The following is a 25,352-nucleotide window of genomic DNA, read 5'->3' as shown; positions in this document are numbered from 1 at the left end:
GTCGCAGGTCTGCCTACCTTGCAGGCGCGGGCGGTGGCTCTGCTCTGCCCTTACTCCAATTGGGGTGACGTGACTACCCCGCCGGCGGGCCGCTGGGCCTGTTCTGGGCGTGGGCGGCGGCTCTGCTCTGCCCCTCTGGCTTGATTACAAAGTGAGAGAGACTCGGATGTTTGTGACTCACTTTCTTTACCAGGAAACCAACTGTTTCTGTCACCGCTGGTATCGATGAAGTTCTCTCCTCCACCGCTTTCTGATGACATCAGATCTCTGCCATGTTGGTATCCCATCCGAATGGCAGCATTTTGTTCCCTTTGCCGGGTGACCAAAGCAACAGGTGAGTCCTGACCGGCCCTCACAAGCCCCGTCTCAATCCTGTTGCCACTGCCCATGAAGGCTCGGTTGGTATTTACCTCCACATTATTCAGCAGGACCCGGACCGAGAAGCAGTCTCCGCGGGTTCTTTAGAGCAGTTCCGGGAGCCGGAATTCGGCCACTCCTGGCTCAGTGTATGTTCTGATAGGAGCATGCTCCAAGAAGAAGTTTCCGCGGGTTCTTTAGCACTGAGCCTGAGTAATTTGTCTGTGAGACGCAGGCGAATGGCAGCCTGAAATTACCTGTTCTATGGCTGAATGAGCTGCGATCAGTCGAAAACAGGGATGGTGACATCAGCTCTCCAAGATGGTGGCCGCTGGCTTCCTCTGTGGTCTGACCGGTGTGGAGAACCGAATTGGACTGCTTCCTTCCCCCGTCTCAAACCCAGAATTCAGCACTGAGCACGGTGATTGCACAGCTGGCAGGAGCCCGCAGAATCCGCAGCGCTGTATCTTTGCGTTGCTTTCTCGTCATTTCCCAGCGCGCGCTGCAGACTCTAGCCGCGGGGCGATTTGCTGAACAAGCAGCGTGACCCTCCATGCGGACAAATCTCTCGCCTTTGAGCCCCCATATCTAATACTCGTGCGATGGAAATCCTTCCTCTAGGTTTTGGAGCACCCCAATTTTGCTGGAAATTCCTAACAAGATAGCTTTTAGCTGTTCCAACTCGTCATTCTCCTGCACAGTGATGCGGTACACGGGGGTGATGCACTCCCTTCGCCGCCATCTTCTCTCTCTCCACATGTCACTTCTTATAAACTATTGGATAGCCTTAGGTACATTGTCCTTCCCATATGAAAGATATAAATAAAGGAGTATTATTCTTCCCTGAATCCAGAATAAGGGAATAACTGGATATAACTGATCGTTAGAAGTCTCTGCCAGAGTGCAGTAGTTGCATTTTTTAACCAAATATATTAAATATGGGGATTTCCAAAGAGTCAAAAGGCTAACATTTTCTGAAACATTTTTTCTGGAGTGTTTGTTATAAGGTTTTCATATTTCCAAAATATTTTGCCCGCTTGTGAGAGAAAAACAGAGTTGAACTCTTTGCTTTCACGAGCCAGATTTTCACTTCTATGTCAGATTCCCATGCACTGCCATATTCTGAATGGTAATTAGAAAAATGTGTTGTAACCTGCATATTTAATTGTATTCCTTAATGTTTCATTGGGGATGTAAAATGATTGTACCCAATTATTCTTTGTTCTTCCCTAATGCTGTTTTTGTTTTTATAGATCTTCATGACCACTGTTGACAAACAGCTCTTTGAAAGATACAGAAGATTCTCAATGCTGTTATGAACTTGAAACTTCCCTGTTTTCTGCTTCATTCATAAGCAAAAAAACAAAAACAAAACAAAACAAAAAAACCTCTCTTTTTTTCATTCTGCCACTCACTCTGCCACCCTTTTTTTCTGAGAAGTTAGTAATAGGAGACAGACAGATGCAAGTGAGGTTAAGGGAATAATACTATAAAATGGACCCACAGTGCTGACCTCCACATGCTTTCTTTTCTAAAAAGCAATTTCTCTGCAGTGCTGCCTGGCTTAAGTGGATAGGATGTATAACATTCCTTAGCAAACTATCTGATATTTGCAAGAGAAATGCAGGCCCAAAATGCCAGTAATAAGAACCCAAGTTACCCTGCAGAAGGGGGAACTTTGGTAACTCTAACATAGACCTGGTCCCAGAACTCAGAGAGATAAGGATAATTCTCCTTAACCATAAAATCTGTAAGAACAGACTCCCCAGTTAGAACTGGTCAGCATGGGCCAAAGCAACCTAGAGTTGCCATGGAAGGGGGGACTTGAAAGTCTGATGTCATTCTGCTGACAGTCAAGAGGCAAGAGGTGAACCTGGGTGGGACTCTCTGAAATCTTCCCTAGGACCTCCAATCAAACTGAAGTACAGGAGAGGTACGCTGGCCCATTCCTCTCTGAAAGGATCCCCCTCTCTCCCTTGAGTGTCCCAATTCCCTTTTCCTATCCCTTTAATATACTTATTCCTGTTACTCTAAATGACATGGCTGAAATCTTTCTGACTTGATTGCAAGAATCAGGATTTGAAGTAGGGGGCTTCACACTGCCTCTGTTTCTCAAAAGATTCCAGATGTGTAACATTAGGACTTAATGCTCTTGGCAGTAGTGAATTATCCATGTTTTAAATCAGGTCTATTGAGGAACAATTTATATACAATAAAATTTGCCCTTTTGAGATGCACAGTTCTCTCCATTTTGAGAAATGTAAATAGTTGTGTAAATACCACAGTTGAGTTAAAGAATGAACTCTTCCCAAAAATTCCCTTTATGCCACTGTAGTCCATCTCCTAGAACCCTAGTTTCTGTCTAAACTGATCTCATTTCTTTTTTTGTTTTGTTTTAATAGATTATTATTTTTTTAAATTTACTTTTTTGTTCTAATCAGTTATACATGATAACAGAATTCTCTTCCAATTCATTGTACACAAATGGAGTATGATTTTTGACTTCTCTGGTTGTACCCCAAATCAGGGTCACACCATTTGTGCAATCACATATGTACCTAGGGTAATGATGTCTGTCTCATTCCACCATCTTTCCTATCCCCATGCTCTCTCTCTCTCTGCCTCATCTTTACCCCATCTTCTGACTTTAACATAGACCTTACATAGACTCTAACATGCCCTCATCCCCCATACCCTCATCTTTACCCCAAAGTTCTTCCACTCATCCCTTGTACCCTACCCCCCATTATGCATCAGCATCCACTTATCAGAGAAAATATTTGGCATTTTTCTTTTTGGGATTGGCTAACTTTACTTGTCATTATTTTCTCCAACACCATCAATTTACCTGCAAATGCCATGATTTTATTCTCTTTTAATGCTGAGTAATATCCCATTGTGTATATATGCCACATTTTTTTTTTATACATTTGTCTACTGAAGGGCATCTAGGTTAGTTTCACAGTTTGGCTATTGTGAATTTTGCTGCTATGAACTTTGATGTGGCTGTGTCCCTGTAGTATGCTGTTTTTAAGTCCTTTGAGTATAGACCAAGGAGTGAGATAACTGGGTCAAATGGTGGTTCCATTCCAAGTTTTCTAAGGAATTTCCATACTGCTTTCCAGATTGGCTGCCCCAATTTGCAGTTACACCAGCAATGTATGAGTGTGCCTTTTTCCCCACATCCTCACCAACACTTATTGTTTTTTGTGTTCTTGATAACTGCCATTCTGACTGGCATGAAATGAAATCTTATAGTAGTTTTGATTTGCATTTCTCTAATTACTAGAGATGTTGAACACCTTTTTGTATATTTGTTGAGAAGTGTCTGCACAGCTCCCTAGCCCATTTATCGATTGGGTTGTTTTTTTGGTGTTAAGTTTTTTGAGTTTTTTATATATCCTGGAGATTAGTACTCTGATGTGCATGTGGTAAAATTTGCTCCCAAAATATAGGCTCTCTGTTCACCTCACTGATTGTTTCTTTTGCCAAGAAGCTTTTTAGTTTGAATCCATTCCATTTATTGATTCTTGATTTTATTTCTTGTGCGTTAGGAGTCTTGTTAAGGAAGTCAGGGCCTAATCTGACATGATGAAGATTTGGGTCTACTTTTTCTTCTATTAGTCGCAGGGTTTCTGGTCTAATTCCTAAGTCCTTGATCCATTTTGAGTTGAGTTTTGTGCATGGTGAGAGATAGGGGCTTAGTTTCATTTTGCTGCATATGGATTTACAGTTCTCGATTTGTTGAAGAGGCTATCTTTTCTCCAGTGTATGTTTTTGGCACCTTTGTCTAGTATGAGATAACTGTATTTATGTATGTGGGTTTGTCTCGTATCCTCTATTCTGTACCATTGGTCTACATGTCCATTTTGGGGCCAGTACTATGCCATTTTTGTTACTATCGCTTTGTAGTATAGTTTTTTTTTTTAGATATCCAAAAATCTTTATTTGCAGACTCTCCTTATAAATCGAATATAAAATCCTTATTGTAGTATAGTTTAAGGTCTGGTATTGTGATGCCTCCTGCTTCACTCTTCTTGCCAAGGACTGCTTTGGCTATTCTGGGTGTCTGATTTTTCCAAATGAATTTCATGATTGCTTTTTCTATTTTTATGAGGAATGATGTTGGGATTTTAATTGGAGTTACACTGAATCTGTATAGTGCTTTGGATAGTATGGCCATTTTGACAATATTAATTCTGTCTATCCAGGAGCATGGGAGATCTTTCCATTTTCTAAAGTCGTCTTCAATTTCTTTCTTTAGTGTCCTATAGTTTTCATTGTAGAAGTCTTTCATCTCTTTTGATAAATTGATTCACAAGTATTTTATTTTTTGAGGCTATTGTGAATGAGGTAGTTTTCCTAATTTCTCTTTCAGAGGATTCGTCACTAATATATGGAAATGCATTGGATGTATGTTTATTGATTTTATATCCTGCTACTTTGCTGAACTCATTTATTAATTCTAGAAGTTTTCTGATGAGATATATTGGATCCTCTATAGAATCATGTCGTCAGCAAATAATAATAGTTTGTGTTCTTCTTTTCCTATTTGTATCCCTTTAATTTCTTTCATCTGTCTAATTGCTCTTGCTAGAGTTTTGTATGTGATTTGCCACAATTTTATTGAAAATTTTTGCACCTATGTTCATCAGGTATATTGGTCTGTTTTTTTTTTTTTTCCTTGATATGTGTCTGTCTGGTTTTGGTATCAGGTTGATACTAGCCTCATAGAATGAGTTTGGAAGAGATCCCTCCTTTGCTATTTCATGGAATAATTTGAGGAATATTGGTATTAGTTCTTCTTTAAAGGTCTTATAGAACTCAGCTGAGAATCCATGTGGTCCTGGGTTTTTCTTGATTTCTAGGTTTTTGATGGCATCTTCTGCTTCCTTGCTTGAAATTGATCTTTCCAAATTGTGTATGTACTCTGGTTCAGTTTGGGTAGATCATATGCCTCTAGAAATTTTTCAGTGTCTTCAAGGTTTTCTATTTTACTAGAGTATAAATTTTCAAAATGGTTTCCAATTGTCTTCTGTATTTCAGTAGTGTCTGTCATGATTATTTCCTTTTTCATCACAAATTTTAGTAATTTGAGTTTTCTCTCTCCCTCTTTTCATTAGGGTGGCTAAGGGTTTGTCAATGTTATTTATTTTTTCAAAGAACCAGCTTTTTGTTTTGTCAATTTTTTGAATTTCTTCTTTTGTTTCAATTTCATTGATTTCAGCCCTGATTTTAATTATTTCCTGTCTTCTTCTACTTTTGGTGTTGATTTGTTCTTCTTTTTCTAGGGCTTTGAGATGTAATGTCAGGTCATTTATTTGTTGACTTTTTCCTTCTTTTAATGAATGAGCTTAATACAATGGACTTTCCTCTTTCTGCCTTCATAGTATTCCAGAAATTTTGATATGTTGTATTGGAGTTCTCAATTATCTTTAAGATTTTTTTTTGTCTCGTCCCTGATGTCTTTTGTTATCTATGTGTCATTCAGTAGCATATTATTTAGTCTCTAGGTGTTGGAGGAGCTTGCATTTTTTATTTTATCTTTGATATCTAATTTCATTCCATTATTGTCAGATAGAATGAAGGGGTAGTATCTCTATTTTTTTTTTTTTGTATTTGTTAAGACTTGCTTTGTGGTATAATATATGGTTTTTTTAGAGGAAAATCCATGTGCTGCTGAGAAGAAAATGTATTTGCTTGTTGATGGATGGAATATTCTATATATGTCAAATCTAAATCATTGATTGTTATTATTGAGTTCATTAGTTTCTTTGTTTAGTTTTTGTTTGGAAGATCTATCCAGTATTGAGAGAGGTATTTTAAAGTCTCTCAGTATTAATGGGTTGTGGTCTATTTGATTCTAGAGGTTGAGAAAGGTTTGTTTGGCATACATAGATGCTCCATTGTTTGGGGTATAGATATTTACATTTGTTATGTCTTCTTTATGTATGATTCCCTTGAGTAGTATGAAATATTTTTCTTTATCCCTTTTTATTAACTTTTGTTTGAAGTCCACTTTATCGAAAATGAAGATGGAAACCCCTTCTTGTTTAATGTGGTCCATGTGAGTGATATGTTTTTCTCATCCTTTCACCTTCAGTCTGTGGATGTCTTTTCCTGTGAGGTGAGTTCTTGAAGGAAGCATATTGTTGGGTCTTTTTTTAAAAAAAATCCAACCTATGTCTTTGCTTCTTAGCATTGATCAGTGTTTACTTGCTTAGCTATAAATTCTTTTAGCTTTTGTTTCCCATGGAAGGTTTTTATTTCATCATCAAATCTGAAGCTTAATTTTGCTGGATATAAGATTCTTAGTTGGCATTCATTTTCTTTCAGAACTTGGTATATGTTGTTCCAGGATCTCCTGGCCTTGAGGGTTGGGGTTGAAAAATCTGCTGAGATCTGAATTGGTCTTCTCCTATATATGACCTCATTCTTCTCTCTTGTGGCCTTTAAAATTCTGTCCTTATTTTATATGCTAGTCATTTTTATTATAATGTGCCTTGGTGTAGATCTGTTGTAATTTTGTACATTTGGTGTCCTATAAGCCTCTTATATTTGTTTTTCCAATTCATTCTTCATATTGGAAAAATTTTCTAAAATTATTTAATTGAAGAGATTGTGCATTCCTTTGGTTTGAAACTCTGTGCCTTCCTATATCCGAATAAATCTTAGATTTGGTCTTTTGATATTATCCCATAATTATTTGATGCTCTGATCATGGTTTTCAACCATCTTCACTGTGTGGTCAACTTTATATTTTGTCTTCATTGTCTGAGGTTCTGTCTTCCAAGTGATCTAGTCTGTTGCTGATGCTTTCTACTGAGTTTTTTTTTATTTGGTTTGTTGTTTCCTTCATTTCAAAGATTTCTGTTTGTTTGGGTTTTTTTTTTTCCCAAAAGCTCTCTCTTTCTTGAAGTATTCTTTTGCTACTTATATTTGCTCTCTAATCTCTTTGATGGCATGATCAATAGTTGCCTATATTTGCTTTCTTATCTCTTTGTTGGAGTGATAAATTTTGCCTGTATTTGCTCACTTAGGTCATTCTTTAATTTGCAGATCATTTTAATTATGTACATTCTGAACTCCTTCTCTGACATTTCATCAACTGCACTTCCATGGATTCTATTGTTATAGTATCTTGGTTTGTTTGGAGCATTTTCCTCCCTTGATTTTTTTATATTGTCTATGTGTCTTCCTCTCTTGCAGTGTGGATCCAAGATATCACAGTTTCTACTCTATAATCTTGTAGTGTCCCTGCAGGTTAGGAATACCTCACCTTTAAGGGGGAGATCAATGTTCAGAGCACCCAATGAAACTGACATGTAGCCATAAATCAATTAGCCTCAATTTGGACACTTAGAGTTTTGCCGCTATAAACAGAAATGATGAATATGGTTATCTTCTACCATGTAGCCAGCAGGTTTGCATAAGGGTTTACATTTTCTAATGGTGGACTGGGGGGGGGCGGGGGTGAAAGGGGTGGGGGCATGGGATGTTTATGAAGCAGGATATGAGAATATAGAGGTATTAGATTATAGGATGAGTGAAAGAGGAATCAACAGAAGTTGGCTGTTAGCAGGAGAAAAAAAAGAGAGAGAGGTGACCCCATGTAAGGCTCCTTGTTGCCTCTGCAACAGGATGATGACTGTTAGCATACCTAGTAGGGAGACCTCTGGTGCAACTGGGCCCACAGGGACCTTGGTGATGGTCTTCCAGGTCTTGATTATTGTCCCTGGAAGAAAGTGGCCATGTCCCTAGTTGGTGGGCAGCAGTGGCATCAAGCCTATAGGTACCTTGATGTTGGGCTTTCAGGCCCCAGTCAATGTCCCAAGTTGGAAGCTGCCCCAATTAGAGGTGGTAGAAGTGTCAGCGGAGGTAAACCAAAATGGCAGTGGAGGTGTGCCGCAGTCTGGCTGGGCACAATCAGGAGCCACTTGTCAAAAGAAACTAACTTCATTTTTAGAACCACACACGCCAAACAAAACAGCCTCTCAGGAAAAACCCTCAGAGCCTCAACTGCCACCACCGGCTTTCCACAAGCCTCTCTCTCCCCCACAAGCTTCTCTCCACCTCCCACAATCCTCCTGCTCTTGAGGCCGATTGGCTGGGTCACGTGGGCGGAGCCAAAAAAGTCCCCCAATGAGCAGCTCCGTGGTCTGAAAGGGCAGGGAAACAGCCCAATGAGCATCACTGCAGAGGAGCCAATCAGCTAGATGTTGCTGGGGCCGAGGAGCCAATCAGCTAGATGTTGCTGGGGCCGCTGTGAGCCAATCATCAGCTGGCAGCTGGAAGTTTGCTGGCAGCTGGAAGTTTCGCTGGGCCCCTTCGGCTGTGGCTCTCAACATCTCCCCCTCTCTGTTTAAACAACAAGCATGTGGCTTAGGGACCGTGCCTGCCTTAGGTTGTCCAATAGTACATATGGTCCTTACCCGTTAGGTTGGTACCATTGCAATTGGATCTTACCCGTCATTGACTACCGGTCCAATATACAGCCACACCTGTGGAGAGGTCTTTGTACCAGCGGGGGGGTGAGGTTCTTTGCCTCACCTCTGTTGGCCCCCAAATTTTAGCTGGACAATCATGACAAGCAGAAGGGAGGAAGATACACCAAGCCAATTGACGGCTCCTTTTGGAAAAATTGTACCACCGATGACATCATCAGCAAAAATACCCCAACACTACCACAAGTCGCTGCACCAACAGATAGTTCACAATGCATACAGGTGAGCTCACAATGTGTCCAGGCAAGTTCTGCAAGCAGTTCAGTGATGGCTATTGTAGAAGCTGTAGATTGGTTTTATCTTTGACTTCACCAGCACTGGGATGAAGATAGGAATTCTGGCAATAATGGCTAAAGAAAAAATTATGTAACATTACAGAAGGCACTAAAAGAAAACAATTTTCTTAACAATTTACATTATCTTTAAGAGAATTATTAAATATAATGAAAAGGAAAGGTGAAAGTAAACAAACAGATCTGTTAACCTTCTTTTTTGTTTACATATTAAAACAATCCTCAACAGTTGTTTACCCAATTTAAATTAAACCATATAAATCACGTGAAAAAAAAATATTTGGATCCATTTTATCATGAGCGCTCATCATATATGATATATGGACATACATACATTCAAACATATAACACAAAACACAAGTGTGCACACATAATATAATACATACAACACATAACATTATAGTAAAGGCCTTATAACTTTTTACAGGTGAAATCTCCATTGCAATGTTTAAAAACTCTATAGTCAAAAAATAGAACTGATCAGCAAAACATTAACCTAGGTCTGTATGAGCTCAAAAAACAAAATAGAACTTCATGATATGGCAAAGGGCAATAATAAAATAGATATTGAAAAAAGCATCCTGGTTCTGTTGCAGATGTAAGAATAGCCAAACTGGAGTTTTGGATATCAGTTGTTATGGATTTGAGCCAAATCATCTTCTTTTTGGTCTGTAGAAATCGCTTTAGTTAATCTTTCTGGAATCCAAATCGGCTGCTGTTCTCCCTGTGGAAACACATAAACAGACCCCCGACTCCAGACAATCACTGGGTCAGGACCTTGGTTAATCTCTCTGGAATCCAAATCGGCTGCTGTTCTCCCTGTGGAAACACACAAACAGACCCCCGACTCCAGACAATTACTGGGTCAGGACCTTTCCATTGTCCTGTTAGAATATCCTTCCAAAGTACCTTGGGCTTATGTACATTTTTTGGACACATATGCCTTTCCGCAGCACTAAGTCCTGATGAATCCAAATTTAAAAAGTTTAGAGTAAAAAGGGTTATTTTAAGTTTATCTTTGGGGAATATATACCCCTTCCCAATTCCTTCTTTTTGCTTTAATAAGTACATTTTAATAGTTTGATGAGCTCTTTCAACTATGCCTTGTCCCTGTGGATTGTATGGGATTCCTGTTATATGAGTAATGCCAAATGTTGAGCAAAATTGTTTAAAAGAGGTAGAAGTATAACCAGGGGCATTATCTGTTTTTAACTGTTTTGGAACACCCACAGTGGCAAAATTTTGTAAGCAATGAGCTATAACATCTTTAGTTTTTTCTCCGGCATGAAGGGAGCCCATCAAAAATCCAGAAGAAGTATCAACTGTAACATGCAAATATTTTAATTTTCCAAATTCTGGCAAGTGTGTGACGTCCATCTGCCAAATATGGTTAGGTATCAATCCTCTAGGATTGACTCCAAGATTAACTTGTGGTAAAAAGGTCACACAATTTTGACATTGTTTTATTATTTGTCTAGCTTGTTCCTTAGTTATTTTAAAACGCTTTTGTAAAGTATTAGCATTGACATGGAACTTTTTATGAAAATTTATAGCTTCTTCTAGTGTAGAGAAAATATGTATGTCATGTGTAGTTTTATCTGCTAAATCATTGCCCAAACTAAGGGCTCCAGGCAATCCTGTATGTGCCCTGATATGTCCTATAAAGAATGGATCTTTTCTGTCCCAGATTAGACTTTGTATAGTGGAAAGCAAAGAGAAAACAGTAGAAGAAGGGGAAATCCTACCAGCATCTTCAAGAGATACTATAGCATTAACTACATACTGACTATCAGAAAATAAATTAAATACAGAATCTTTAAACATCACAAAAGCTTGTAAAACTGCATTAAGCTCTACCTTTTGAGCTGATTGTTTGGGTACTAAAAATGTAAAAGTTTGATCAGGGGTAACTACTGCTGCTGTACCATTATTTGACCCATCAGTGAATATATTTGGAGCATTCATGATAGGTGTTTTTCTTGTCATTTTTGGAAAAATTACAGGATGCAATGACCAAAAAGACAATAAAGGATTAGATGGTAAGTGGTTATCAAATGAAACATTAGATTTGCACATGATTATTGCCCAAGTATTTAACTCATTAGCTAACTCATCAATTTGATTCATAGTATATGGAGTAATAATTTTATTGGGAGAAATTCCAAACACTCCCTTTGCTGCTTTTATTCCTTTGAGTATTAATTGTCCTACAGCCTCAGGATACCTAGTAAGAATAGTGTTAGGAGAATAAGATAAATGTATCCATAATAATGGACCTTCTTGCCAAAATACTCCTGTAGGAATATTTTTTGTTGGTAGTACAATAAATAATAAAGGCAAACTTATATCAATTCTATCCAAATGCATATTTTCCATATATGTTTCAATGATTTTTAATGCCTTTCTTGCTTCAGGCGTTAACATTCGGGGTGAATTTGGATCTGATGGACCTTTTAGGATATCAAATAAAGGTCCCAACTCTCCTGTTGGTATACCTAAATAAGGCCTTATCCAATTTATGTCTCCTAATAACTTTTGAAAGTCATTAAGTGATTTGAGTTGATCTACTCGTATTTGAATTTTTGGTGGACGGACCATGGTTGAGGATAATAGAACTCCTAAATAATTAATTGGAAAATTTAATTGTACTTTATCTATTGCTATCTCTAGATTATAATTTTTTAATAAGTTTGTAAGTGTGGCATAACATTCTAGCAATGTGTTTTTATCTTTGTGTGCTAATAATACATCATCCATATAGTGAAATATTTGTAGTTCAGGATTTTGATTTCTAAGTGGCTGGATTACTTTGTTAACATAAATTTGACACATAGTTGGGCTGTTAGCCATCCCTTGAGGGAGTACTTTCCATTCATATCTCTGATCAGGACCTTCATGATTCAGTGCAGGGATAGTAAATGCAAAACGTGGACTATCCTCAGGATGAATTGGAATTGAAAAAAAACAATCTTTAATATCTATAACTAAAACATACCAGGTTTTTGGCAAAGCAGACAATTGAGGAATCCCTGATTGAGCAGGTCCCATAATAACCATCTCATTATTAATGGCTCTTAAATCTTGCAATAATCTCCATTTACCAGATTTCTTTTTGATGACAAAAATGGGAGTATTATGGGGAGATACAGAAGGTTGTATATGTCCTTCTGCTAATTGTTGTTTGACCAGGTCATGGGCTGCTTGTATCTTTTCTTTAGTCAGGGGCCACTGAGGAACCCATACTGGTCTTTCTGATTTCCAAGTAATTTTTATTGTCTCAGTGGCCCTTTCTGAAAATCCAACCCATGTCTGTCTGTTCCTTGATCTATTTGTATTGGTGCTGCTATACCTTGTTCTTGTTTTTCTAATCTTTTTCCTTTCCTAAAACCTTGTCTAGTCATAATAGTGGGTGCATTTTGGTTGATGTTATTTGTTAATGTCAAACCTAATTGATCTAGGACATCTCGTCCCCATAAATTTACGGGAAGATGATCCAATACATATGGCTGTATAGTTCCTTCACATCCTTCAGGATCCTTCCAATCTAATACCATTGCACTTCTATGGGGATTAGTCGCCACTCCTAGGCCTCGAAGCGTTTGAGTGGCTTGTTGTAATGGCCAATGTTTTGGCCATTCTTGACGAGAGATGATGCTAAGGTCTGCACCTGTATCCAGTAGCCCATTAAATTCATGTCCTTGAATATTTAGTTTTAGCATGGGGCGAGAATCTAAATTTAAAGAAAGCATAGCCCAATCTACACCTGTGGAGCCTAATCCCTTGGAACCTCTTTCTACAGTACGACTGGAAAATTTATCATGTAGGCTGGGTATTATTAGTAACTGTGCTATTCTATCTCCTGGTGAAATTACTGATATACCCTTTGGAGAACTGGCTATAATTTTTATTTCACCTTCATAATCGGGATCAATTACCCCAGGACTTATCATAAGTCCTTTTAGAGTAGAAGAGCTGCGTCCCAATAATAAGCCTACTGTTCCTTTGGGAAGAGGTCCTTTCACCCCTGTGGGAATGATTTGAACTCCCATCTCTGGAGTTAGTACTGCTCTGGCGGAGGCGCAGATGTCCAACCCTGCGCTCCCTCTGGTTTGTCTGATGAGGGATCTGATGGACAATGTGTCCTGGGCACTACCCTGATGGGGTTGCTGGGTTCCTCCAGTGCTCCGTATATTTGTGGTTTTGGGCCCCGGAGCATTGGGCCCCCCTGTCCATTTTTTGGCAATGGAGCCCGATGCCTTTCTCCACGATATCGTGGATAAACACCTGGTCCTTGTTCGTTTTTTGATAATGGAGTACCCTCTATGGTGGTTTGAGAACGGCATTCATTAGCCCAATGTCTCCCTCTACGGCATCGTGGGCAAATACCTGGTATTCTACTCCTTTGATACCTAGTTTTGTTAAACCCTCCTCCAATGGGGCAATTCCTTTTAAAATGTCCTGTTTGTTCACAATTGTAGCATGTTCTTGGCCTGGCATCTAAAGCCTGTTTTACTGCAGCTGCCACAATTTGCCCTTGTTCATTAATGTCTCTGGCATCTAAAGCCTGTTTTACTGCAGCTGCCACGACTTGCTCTTGTTCATTAATGTCTCTACATAATTTAATATATGTGTTTAAATCTTCATGTTTCCATGGTCTAATGATATCTCTGCACCAACGATTCGCTTGCTCATAAGCCAGGTGTTTTAGTAATGGCATTGCTTGTTCTGTATTCCCAAAAACTCTGGTAGCTGTTTGAATAAGCCTATCTACAAATTCAGCATAAGGTTCATTAGCTCCTTGTATTACCTTAGATAATTGACCTTGTAAACCTCCATGTCCTTGTAAAGTCTTCCATGCCTTAATTGCATCTACAGCAATTTGTGCATATACACCAGGATCATATGCAATTTGTTGCTGCTGATCCTCATAAGGTCCCTTTCCTAACAACATATCTAGATTTCTCTGAGGATAACCAGCTGCTGCATTTCGCCTAGCCGTCTCCTTGCAAAATTCCTCATTGGCAACCTTCCATAACAGGTATTGTCCTCCATTTAGCACAGCTTTACACATATTAGCCCAATCTGCTGGCGTCATGTTCAAGTTGTTAATGGATTCGACCATGCTTACAGTGAAGGGTGCTTGAGGACCATAGGTTGTTACAGCCTCTTTTAGCTGCTTCACTGTTTTGAAATTTAAAACTTGGTAAAATCGCTGCCCTCCTGCCTCAAATACAGGGCATGTTAATATTTGAGATCTTGTCTCAGGATCCCAACTATCAACTGCGGGGGTTGGGGACCTCCCAGCATATGGAGGTGGCCTTGTTAGTTGGACACTTACGTCCTCTGGTGATAGAAAGGTGTTAGTAGCAGTCTCCTGTAGAGGTGGTGCTGTTGGTTGGACACTTACACCCTCTGGTGATAGAAAGGTGTTAGTAGCAGTCTCCTGTTGTAACTTTCCCCCTGATGGCTTTTTCTGTTTTACACTTTCTTTCTCTGTCTGACTAGCTTGAGAGGCCTTCTCTTTTACTTGAATCTTTTCCTCTGTCTGACTAACTTGAGAGACCTTCTCTTTTACTTGAATCATTATGTCTTCTTCTTCCTCTACCATTGTCTGAACTGAAGGCTTTGGACTAAGCAAACAAGATATGAACGTCCACAATGGCAATGTGCCAACTGGCAGAGTCCCTGGGCTTTTCTTTTCTATTCTTTTTAAATCTTCACCATGATGGTTCCATTGTGATATATTTAACAACTCCTCCTTAAAAAGCCATGGGCTACATTTTTGTATTGTATCAACGTATGCCCTGATTGTTCTTGATTTTACTGAGATGCCTCCTTCCTCTAACAATTTACTTAACACTCTTTCAGTTTGTTTTTTACTAATTTCTGATCCCGTATTTCTACTATAATACAACCCAACAAGATAACGCCTAACAAAACTGAAACAGAGTGAAACAAAATTGGAACAACACAAAATCATTATAATAGCCTCCTGAAATGTCCATCCGTCCTTTCTCCCTATCTGTTCCTCAGATGTGAGCGGTTTTTCTTCCATCTTACACATCTCCAGGGACAGGCAACTTAAAACAAAAGTGAAACAAAATAACAAAAGAAGAATCTTAAAATGGCTACCCATCCTCTTGCCCTGCCCTCAGGGGCGAGCAGTTCACTTACCCTCAGTCGCTCCCCGTGCGAGCCACCAAATGCCGCAGTCTGGCTGGGCACAATCAGGAGCCACTTGTCAAAAGAAACTAACTTTATTTTTAGAACCACACACGCCAAACAAAACAGCCTCTCAGGAAAAATCCTCAGAGCCTCAACTGCCACCACCGGCTTTCCACAAGCCTCTCTCTCCCACACAAGCTTCTCTCCACCTCCCACAATCCTCCTGCTCTTGAGGCCGATTGGCTGGGTCACGTGGGCGGAGCCAAAAAAGTCCCCCAATGAGCAGCTCCGTGGTCTGAAAGGGCAGGGAAACAGCCCAATGAGCATCACCGCAGAGGAGCCAATCAGCTAGATGTTGCTGGGGCCGAGGAGCCAATCAGCTAGATGTTGCTGGGGCCGCTGTGAGCCAATCATCAGCTGGCAGCTGGAAGTTTGCTAGCAGCTGGAAGTTTGCTGGGGCCCCTTCGGCTGTGGCTCTCAACATCGGTGTCCCAAGATGGAGATGACTGCTTTCAGAGATGGGGCTGGAAGAATGAGCTATGCGATGGCGTTGGGCAGCCTGTTTGTTGATGGAACACTGTGGCGTGTCATGCTACAATGGGCAGCTGCCTCCTGGCCCTGACCATTGTCACAGTGGAGGTTACTGTGTGGGAAGGGATATGGCGGTGGCTGCAGTGTCCCAGGATGGAGGTGGTTTGGGTGCAGTCACATGTTGGTGGATAGGGAACCATGGCACGGCATTCCTCTCCCCTAATCTCATTTCTGATCTTATATTTTTGGCTTTTCCAGAATGTCATGTAATGTAGGCCTTTGCTTCTGACTGTTTTCACTTTATTACTGTCCTTAAGGTTCATCCATATTGTAGTATGCAGCAGTTTTTTTTTGTTGTTGAGTAGAACTCCCTGGCACCACAATTTCTTTTTCTGTTTACCAGTGATAGATATTAGTTAGAGCTGTTTCCAGTTTGAGAGCATCAGAAGCTTTTTAGAAGGGAATTGAAATATCCTTTCTCTCCAACCCCTTAGGATGACTGATTGGCTTACAAATGGGACAATAAACTAGGTTGGTGGCTGTGTATTAAGAAAATATATATTAGGAAAACTGAAGCCATCTACATACAGGGAATTCAAAGCTTATGTGTATAGCCACAGAAATTGGAAAGGTGCCCTAGAAATGAAGCTGTAGACCTCATTGAGCTTGCAGCTCCCACCACATGACTCTCAAGACCTAATCTGGGCCCTACTGTGAGTTTCTGGAATCTCTGGGAGCAAATGGTCTGGTAATCTGCAGCACTAGCGTCACCTGGGAACACGGTAGAAATGAATTTTCTCAGGCTCTGCCCCAGCCCTCCCTGGGTAAACCTCATGTGGAGCCCTGCAAAATGTATTTTAACATGCCTTCTGGGGTATTCTGATTCACAGGTCTATAGCCCAAGTACAGGGGTCCCCATGAAGCTCACCCAAGACCTACTTTAACCCTCATGTTTAACCATACATCAGCATGTAAATGCTTTCGTCTTCCAAATCCCACACAAGTGCCCTCATTGACAAATCTAATCAGGAAGCTCATGGATGGAGAATGGGATTATGGGAAAGAAATTCAGAAGATGCTCAAGAAGGTGGAAATAATGTTTAAGTGATAATGAACAACTAGTACAATTTGAGAAAAGTAGAGAGCTGACAGCATTGGATGTTGGTAAAGAAAAATAGGGAGATTTTGCAGCTGCTTCTAGCTCTAAAACCATGAAATCATTTGCTTCTTCCTGTTGTCTAGTTAGGCAGCCCTTCTTTGGCATTTATCTAAATGTTCCTGAACTCACATTTAATAGATATAGTGGCTACTCTTGGAAATCTGCTATTTCCAGTTTCTAAAGCAGTTCTATCATCTTACATTCCCAGGGGCTAGCTGAGTTGCTAAAGACAGTGAGCTAAGGTGGTTCCTTCTTAGTATGTATAAAATTCAGTTACAATATGTCAGTGGTTTTTCTGCTTTTTAAGCCAAAGAGAAAGGTAAATAATATTTAAGAGACTTGTAAACCAAGTGTGTAACCATTTTGCACAATTCATGGTTTTATTTAATGAGCTTCTGTACCATAGGATGAGAGTTGTTCCCAGTGGGCCTCAATCAACTAGACTATTGAACAGAAATGCAGAATGTAAATTGGGTTTTAACTAAAATCATACTGCTATTACTTTTTATGGAACCCATAATTTCTGGTAGAGAGCAGGCATATAGAAAACCATTATTATGGAAATGCCTTTCGGGATTTGACCAACTACATTTGGATGGCAAATGAATGCTTTGAGGGTTGATCTGTATGCTACTGCTGGCTGTGTAGTGCTAAATATGTGCCCCATAGTTCTTAATAATGCAGCTCTCCTGGCTTTGTAACTTCCGTGCACTATCTTTTAGCTCTGTTATGCTTGTATTTATTTATTTATAATTTCAAAGTCAGGGGAAGACCTGTTTACTTTCATTTATAACATCAGTGTACCGACTGGAGTTGTGGTTCAGCAATAGAGCACTCGCCTAGCATGTGTGAGGCCCTGGGTTCGATTCTCAACACCACATAAAAATAAATAAATAAAATAAAATAAAGGTATTGTGTCCAACTACAACTAAAAAATAAATATTAAAAAAACCCACAAGCTTTATTTAAAGAAAAGAAAACATAAGGGTAGATATTTTTTTCAATAATCATGGTAAAATATTTCTTACTCATGAAAACAAACAGGAAAAAAAAAAGATAAACCATATGATTTTTTTTTTTTTAAACCTGGTAACTGAAAATAAACAATTATTTTGAGGCTGAGTTTTTCTCTTCATTTCTACTTCCCTAGGCCATTGCAGACTTTGGAAGTCAAAGCAAGATTGCTAAGTGGATCAATGCTTGCATAACTGATTTTAAATATTGCGTGCATGCTCGTGGCTCCAAATTCCCCAGACTCAAGATGCAAAGTTTTCTCTTCCTGCTGGACCTCTCCATCTGGAGATCTCAGGTGTGGACTGCCCTCTACAGCTCTGTGGTACAGGTAGGCCTCTTACTTTCTTAGCTGTGCTAAATGTTTCCTGAGGACAGAAGCATGCCTAAATGATTATTCTCTTACAAGACTTTCACCATAGCACATCCTTGCCAAGTTTATGTTGATTGCAAAACAGTGGCAGGAATGGCAGGTGATTGATAAGCAGAAAAAGGAGAATAGAAGAGGCCAGAGTCTTGGATTTATCATGAGTCTTGTCCCAACTCTCCTGGTCAGAATGCTTTTTGGCCACGGCAGGGTCTAATTATAAAACTAGACTAAGGCAGTCATGGTGCATCAGGAAGGGAACATTTGAAACAGTTGTGTGTTCTATTCTGACCCTGACAGCTATAGTCTGTTTCATGATTTCATCTCAGCTATAAAATGAGAGTAATAATAGCCACCTTGCCAGGTTTTTGAGAGGTTTGAAGTTGGTTACATGTATAAAGAGCCTGAAACAGTGGCCAATACTGAGTAGATACTTGCTAAATGACCAATATGCTCATGCTATTTCGAATTCCTAAGCACTCTGTTTTCTAAGATATTCTCCTGCTTTCTTCCAGTTGATTCTCACAACTGTTCTGGGGGCTAGGAATGACTGGGATCTCCATTTTGCAAATGAGGAAACTGAACCAGAGTCTCCTGGCTTGCAGATGAGGAGCTGGAACTGGATTTCTTTTGGCAGATCATTTGCCCATTCTATTTCAGATTGCTGGACCTTTGCAAAAAGATCTCAGTTCTACACCCAATGCCCAATCAGTTTCTTCTTTCCCCTCCTGTATTTCTGAAGCTCCTCATTTCTAATGCTCAACATTACTTTCTAGTTACATGTAGGTTTAATTCCCAGGACTATGTCAAACTTATCTTGATTTGCATAGCAGGCACTCAGGACAAGTTGAATTGTTGAAGTTAGGGTCAGAATACAGCCCAGTTGTGTTTAATTAAAGAAAAGGGGAACTAAGAGCATTGTTTGGCATATTATTCGAGAGCCAGCATGGGAGCTAACAAGACAGGAAGCATCCATCTGCAAGCCCTGTGCACAACTCACCCCACTGAGAATGTTAATTATGTTTTTAAAGGGAGACTGGGAGACTGGTGGCTTTTGGCAAAGCAGAGGAGAACGGGTGGCCTGGGGAAGGAATACTAAATAGTTTCTCTAGTCTATGTTGCCAGCTCTCTTTTGCAGCTCTGAGGAGGGAGAGCATTTCTAAAAGACAGCTCTTCTGTCTGTGAGGGAGAGTTCATCCTGTTGTGTTGCCGCTGCTTCAGGCACCCTTCTTGTCTGAGGATTTTCCCTCACCGTCTGTCCTTATCCAAATGCACTGGATCCAAAGTCCTTCCTTTCCTCTGATCTTTGTTCTATCCATGATCCCTTTCTATTCTCATATACTCAGAGTAGTAAATGCAAATTGATTCAATGTAATTTTGTTAGGTAGCTAGTCAGCCAGGAATGGGTGAGCAGAGAAGGACAATGAAGGGCAACAGAAAACCACAGGGAGCCTCATCTGACAGGCCAGCACCTGGGAGACAAAACTATTCTTTCAAGATCATGTTACACACCTACCATGTGACTTGGACCCTCCTTATCACTTAAACTGTCACAACCCCCAGTCACACTAGCAACCATGACATTAAGATACCTACAGAGAAAGCTGTAATTATGTTTTTAAAGGGAGACTGGGAGATGGGTGACTTTTGGCACACTGTCCTTTCCTTTCTGAAAGGACCCACTCTTCCATTGAGAGTATCCCCTTTCTTATCCCTTCCATTGAACTCAAGCCTGTTACTCTGAGCAGCATGTCTGAAATCTTTCTGGTGTGATTACAAGAATTGGGGTCTGCCACCTCAGTTTTATGGCAGTCCTCTGCCCTGTAACAATTTCAAAGTCCATTTTCAGATGCACTGTTAACATTTTCAAATATGTAGTTTGGGACTCAGTAATTCCACCTTCAGGAGTGAGTCTATCCATTAGAAAATTCTCCCACAAGAAAGTATAAAAATATAATACAAGTATTGGCATGCGTGTCATAGTAAGAATGAGAAGTACCCGCAAAGTTCATCAATAAAAGATCATTTAAGGAAACCTTGGCATAGTCATGTCATATAACTGTTAAAATGAATAAGGTAGGTATGTATGTATGCAGTCTTTAGCTAAAAGGAAAAGTCACAGAACAATGTAGGTTATAAGACCCTGTTTTTATGTACAGAAAAAAAAACCCAGAAAGATATACAACATTTATTTATTTAGCAAATACTTATTGAGCATGAGCTATGAGCCAGACAGTGAACATAAATAATTTCTGCCTTTGTGGAGCTTAAATTTTCATGTAGGATAATGGACAATAAAACCTGGTAAATAGGAGAGCTACCTAATGCGGTAAAAGATAATAAACATTAAGGACAAACACTAGAGTGGACTGTGATAACTTTTGGGATTAAACATCCTGGAGAAAGGGACAAGGGCTTCATTTTCTATTATCAGACTTTATTGCTCAGATGGGTATCTGTTATTTTCATTACTTTTTAAAGGGAATTGAAAGGATTTCTCTAGTCTCCTCTGTATCTTCAAATTCTCCCATTCAATAAAATCTTTCTGTTCTACTTACAAACAGGAATTTTTCTTCCATCTTAAAAACAAAGCCACAGCAGAATCTCCCCTATCCTTAGATCCCCTCTCCCAGCCAATCCTGCCCCTTATTTTTGTACCAAAGTCCTTGAGGATTTGTCACCTCCTATTTAAGCATCCACCTAAGCCTGCCTACCTTGATTGATTGATACTGGGAGTTGAGCCCAGGAGTTCTTTGCCACTGAGCTACATCCCCAGCCCTTTTTATATTTTATTCTGAGTCAGGGTCTTAAAAGTTGTTTAGGGCAATGCTAAGTTGAAGAGGCTGGCCTCAAACTTGCCATCCTCCAGACTCAGCCTCCCAAGTTACTGGGAATACAGGTGTGCACCACCACGCATGGCACCACCTACCTTTAGACCTCCATGTTGCTGAAATTGCTGTCTCACTTCATCAGTAAATTGCAAGGACACATCATCTTCTCTCTGGGCATCACTTTAAAGTCCCCTGGGATGCCTTTCCTTTCTCTGAGGTGTGTTCTGAGTTAACCTCTCCCTCCACACATTCTCCCAGGATGACCTCATCCACCCTCCTACTTTGCTAACCTATTTTTTGACATCTCCTAAATTTTGATCTCCAATTCTACTTTTCTTGCTCATTTTGGGTTCCATATAGTCATCCCTATGAGATGTTAAACTGAGCATGTTCAAAACTGAATTTTCAATTTTCCTCTTAAACTAGGCATTTTTTCGTGTGTGTGTGTGTGAGTGTCTGTGTGTATGTGTGGTTTTCCTGGAACAAGGGCACTACCATTTAAAAGTCAAGATTGAAAGCTGCAAATCACCTGTTATGGAAATGTGTCCTACTTAATTCTGTGGCCAGTGCACCAGGCACAGTGTCTGACACCTGGAGGGGCACTTAGTCAATGCTTGCCAGTAAGCAGGAAGGAAGGATGAATTGTCATTTTGTGGTAGAGAGAACACTGTGAATTCACCACACTGCTTCACTCTCCTGGTGCACAGATAGGATGTGGTGTTTCTCAGGCGCTAGGTGGATTCATACCACTGTTTCTTGATGGCGGGATGCAGGCAGCGTGATGTTCTTCATTTTCAGGCCCTGCCATGCATTTTCCAGGCATCCCATGCAACCTTGCATGTGCTCTTGCTTTCCCCGTTTGCATGGCTGGATGTAATGGACTTTGACGCTTAGAAAAGAACAGCATGGAAATGCAAGGAACTGGATCCCCTCATCATGCTTGCTTGGAAGGAAGCCATGCCAGGGAGTCACTTGTCCAGGAGCATCCACATGAAGCTTTGAAAATCAAGAAATATGCTCCTGCTCTATTCATCCACCAAGGCCATAGAGACGTTTGTTACAGCATTATTATAATACAGGCTTCAAAATACAATTCTCATATGACACTCGATAACAAAATTATGCTGTTTAGTGAGAATACTTTGTCTTAGCTGTGGGCACAGTAACACTTAACCTTGACTTGTGCTAACAGATGGTAGTACAGCTCTGTGGAGATGCTTCTGAATACTCTGTCTCTGCAGTAACTTCCATTTCTTTCCCATTCCTCAGATTCTGATGTTCCTTGAGCTCTGGGTTCATCCACCATCTATAGGTGAAGTAGTTGATCCATTCTGTGGGTTGGAGTTAGATTCACGTTATCCTTCATAATGTTCAGTTGCTTTCTGCTATTCTTCAACAGATCTTTAGCTTTGTTTCTCTACCATTTTCTCAAAAGTCCTTTGCTTTACCTTTTCATATGCAATGTGATAAATATTAAAATACTAGTAAATATGGTGCTGTGAATGTATACCTTTTGCCAGCCATTATGGATCCGAACTGTTCATCATACACTTTTGTTAGATAAGTGAGGTCACGGTAGAGGATATAACAGCATTGCTTATCTCAAGATAGCACGCATAGTGCTCATTGGCTAAGAGTTCATAGAGAAATCTGGCACACCAGTTTCTCATTGGCTAGGAATATGTTAGAGAGCTGCATTCAGCGACTCAGGAAAATATGTATCCATGGTATACTATTATAAAATGTTACACACAGAAATGATATTTAGAAAAAATATCCCACAGGCAAAGAACTAAATGTCAAACTGGTACTGGTGAGGTATTTGTTAGAGATATAGTTATATCAATCTGCTTTGCTCCACTGTTACAGCCAAGAAAGCCAAGAGTGTATTATAGCAGGTTCCATCTGGTTATGAATGGATTTCAAATGGGTCCTCAACAGTCTGGGGAAAAAAAAGGGTACTTATAACAAGGATGCCCATATAGGTCAAGGTGGTCTGCTTTGTGGATTGACTCTCTGTCTGCTCTTGGCAAATTTTTATATTTCAGTGGCCTCAGAAGTTTAGGATGAGTTTGTATGCAAAGCATAGATTCACACAGAAGTGTCTTTGTGTGGCCTTTGTGGCAAAGATCTCTTAGGTCAAGTTCATGTCTTTGCTGACTGAGAGTTTCTTTCCTGAATACCTCTTCCCCTGGAGGCATGACAGCACTTTAGCAGATACAGTTTGAGTCGCATAGCTAAATATAAAATCCAGTAATCATTTCTTTTTGGTTTGCAAGACCTCTTTTCCCCTCTATGTTATTTTAAAAAGAATGCATAAAATAGTAATTATAAATCTATGTTAATGTGTTCATAATATGTAAATATTTAGTCTGTGATGATAATGGTATTAAGGAAAAGGGACAGAGATGTATAGGAGTAGAATTTTCATATGCTATTGAACAAATTAGCATTAATTCAAAAATAGTTGTTTAATTTTAAGGTGTTAATTACAGCCTTGAAAGTAACCTCAAAGAAAATAACTTTAAAAATACAGAAAAGGCAATGAGGAGGGAATCAAAGTGGTACTCAATGAAAATCAAATAGAATAAAGAGAATAATGGAGTAATTGAGGGGTAAAAAAATACATAGCACACAAAAAACAAGCAGCAAATTGACAGAAGTAAGACCTTCCTAATCAGCAGTTGTTTTGAATGTACATTACTTAACTTCTCTAAGTTAAAAAGCAAGAATTGAGAGAATAGATTTAAAACAATGTTTCATCTCCACTGTCTAAAAGAGAATCACTTTAGATCCAGGACAAAGTAGAAAAAAAAGTTTAATGGTTTGGACAAATATATTCTATAATATATTCCGTGTAAATATATTCTGTGTAAATAGCCCTTACAATGGAACATTATTCGTAAGAGGGAATAAAAAGTACTGACACGTGGTTAAATCTTAAACATGTTCTGCTAAGTGAAAGAAGCCAGACATGAAAGGCCACATATTGTAGGATGCTATTTATGTGAGATATCCAGAATGGCCATTTCCACCGTCACTGAAAGCAGATGAGTGGTTACCAGAAACTGTGGGGTGGGGAGTGATTGCCAAATGGGTACAGAATTTCTGTTTAGGGTGATAAAATTCCAGAATTAAATTTCAGTGATGGAATGAACCATATCATGAAAGTTCTTAATGCCACTTAATGTTACATTTTGGGGGGGATTGAATTCAGGGGCACTTAACCACTAAGCCACATCCCCAGCCCTATTTTGTATTTTATTTAGAGACAGGGTCGCACTGATTTGCTTAGCACTTTGCTTTTGCTGACACTGGCTTTGAACTTGTGATCTCCACCTCAGCCTCCCAAGCTGCTGGGATGACAGCTGTGCACCACTGCCCCTGGCTGAATGTTTCATTCTGAAGTAGCTAGAATGGTAAATGTTTTATGATGTGGATTGTACCACCATAAAAAAAAGAAGAAGAAAACAAAAAGGACATACCATCAATGGAAACTGACTCCGAGATAATTGAAAGTTGGATATAATAGTATAGGATTTTAAATTAACTTCTATAAATATTCCCAATCACTTAATCAAATGAATGCTAGCAACAAATGAAAAAGGTAGTGCTAGAGCCAGATGTTTGTCGGCAAATTAGATCTCAAGACTATTTATATAGGGCAGGAAGTGTGTGTGGCTCAGTGGCAGAGCACATGTTTACTGTGGGTAGGGAGGCCCTGTGTTTAATCCCCAGCATCAGAAAGTATATAAGTAAATAAAGAAAGAAATACATAAATAAAGACTGTAGCTAGCTATCTACATATAGATGGTGTCTACATAAATAGCTATTTATAGATGATACACACACACACACTTATACATGTGTACACACAACACACACACACACACACATGTCTCCCTTAAGACTGTGTATATGTATATCCTTCATATATCAAGACAGCTAAGGTAATAATAATAATAATAATACTGAAACATTTGTTTCAGTATGATTCTGGGATGTCATCTGGGATGTGGGAGAACTCTAGTGGGAACAGCAGAGATGATGCTTCTATGCTCTGATGAGATCAACGATAGGCTTTATATGTGATCTTGAGATGAATCTCTTTTGCTCTGGTTAATTTGATGTGTT

General features: G+C 39.6%; 1 long non-coding RNA gene across 2 annotated transcripts in view; it reads right to left on the bottom strand.

The window, feature by feature from the left end:
* Positions 1-25,352, bottom strand: part of LOC125611714 — a 63,323-nt gene that overhangs the window by 26,241 nt on the left and 11,730 nt on the right. Inside the window, exon 3 of one of the 2 annotated variants that reach the window (XR_007341898.1) lies at positions 20,435-22,549. The exons of the other annotated variant lie outside the window; for it this stretch is intronic. This is a non-coding gene — a long non-coding RNA (uncharacterized LOC125611714). Of the gene's footprint in view, positions 1-20,434; positions 22,550-25,352 lie in introns of those variants that run through there. 2 annotated transcript variants of the gene reach the window in all.

Source organism: Marmota marmota, unplaced genomic scaffold (assembly GCF_001458135.2).
Source record: "Marmota marmota marmota unplaced genomic scaffold, marMar, whole genome shotgun sequence".
NCBI classification, from domain to species: domain Eukaryota; kingdom Metazoa; phylum Chordata; class Mammalia; order Rodentia; family Sciuridae; genus Marmota; species Marmota marmota.
This window is presented reverse-complemented; position numbering and strand designations above follow the sequence as displayed.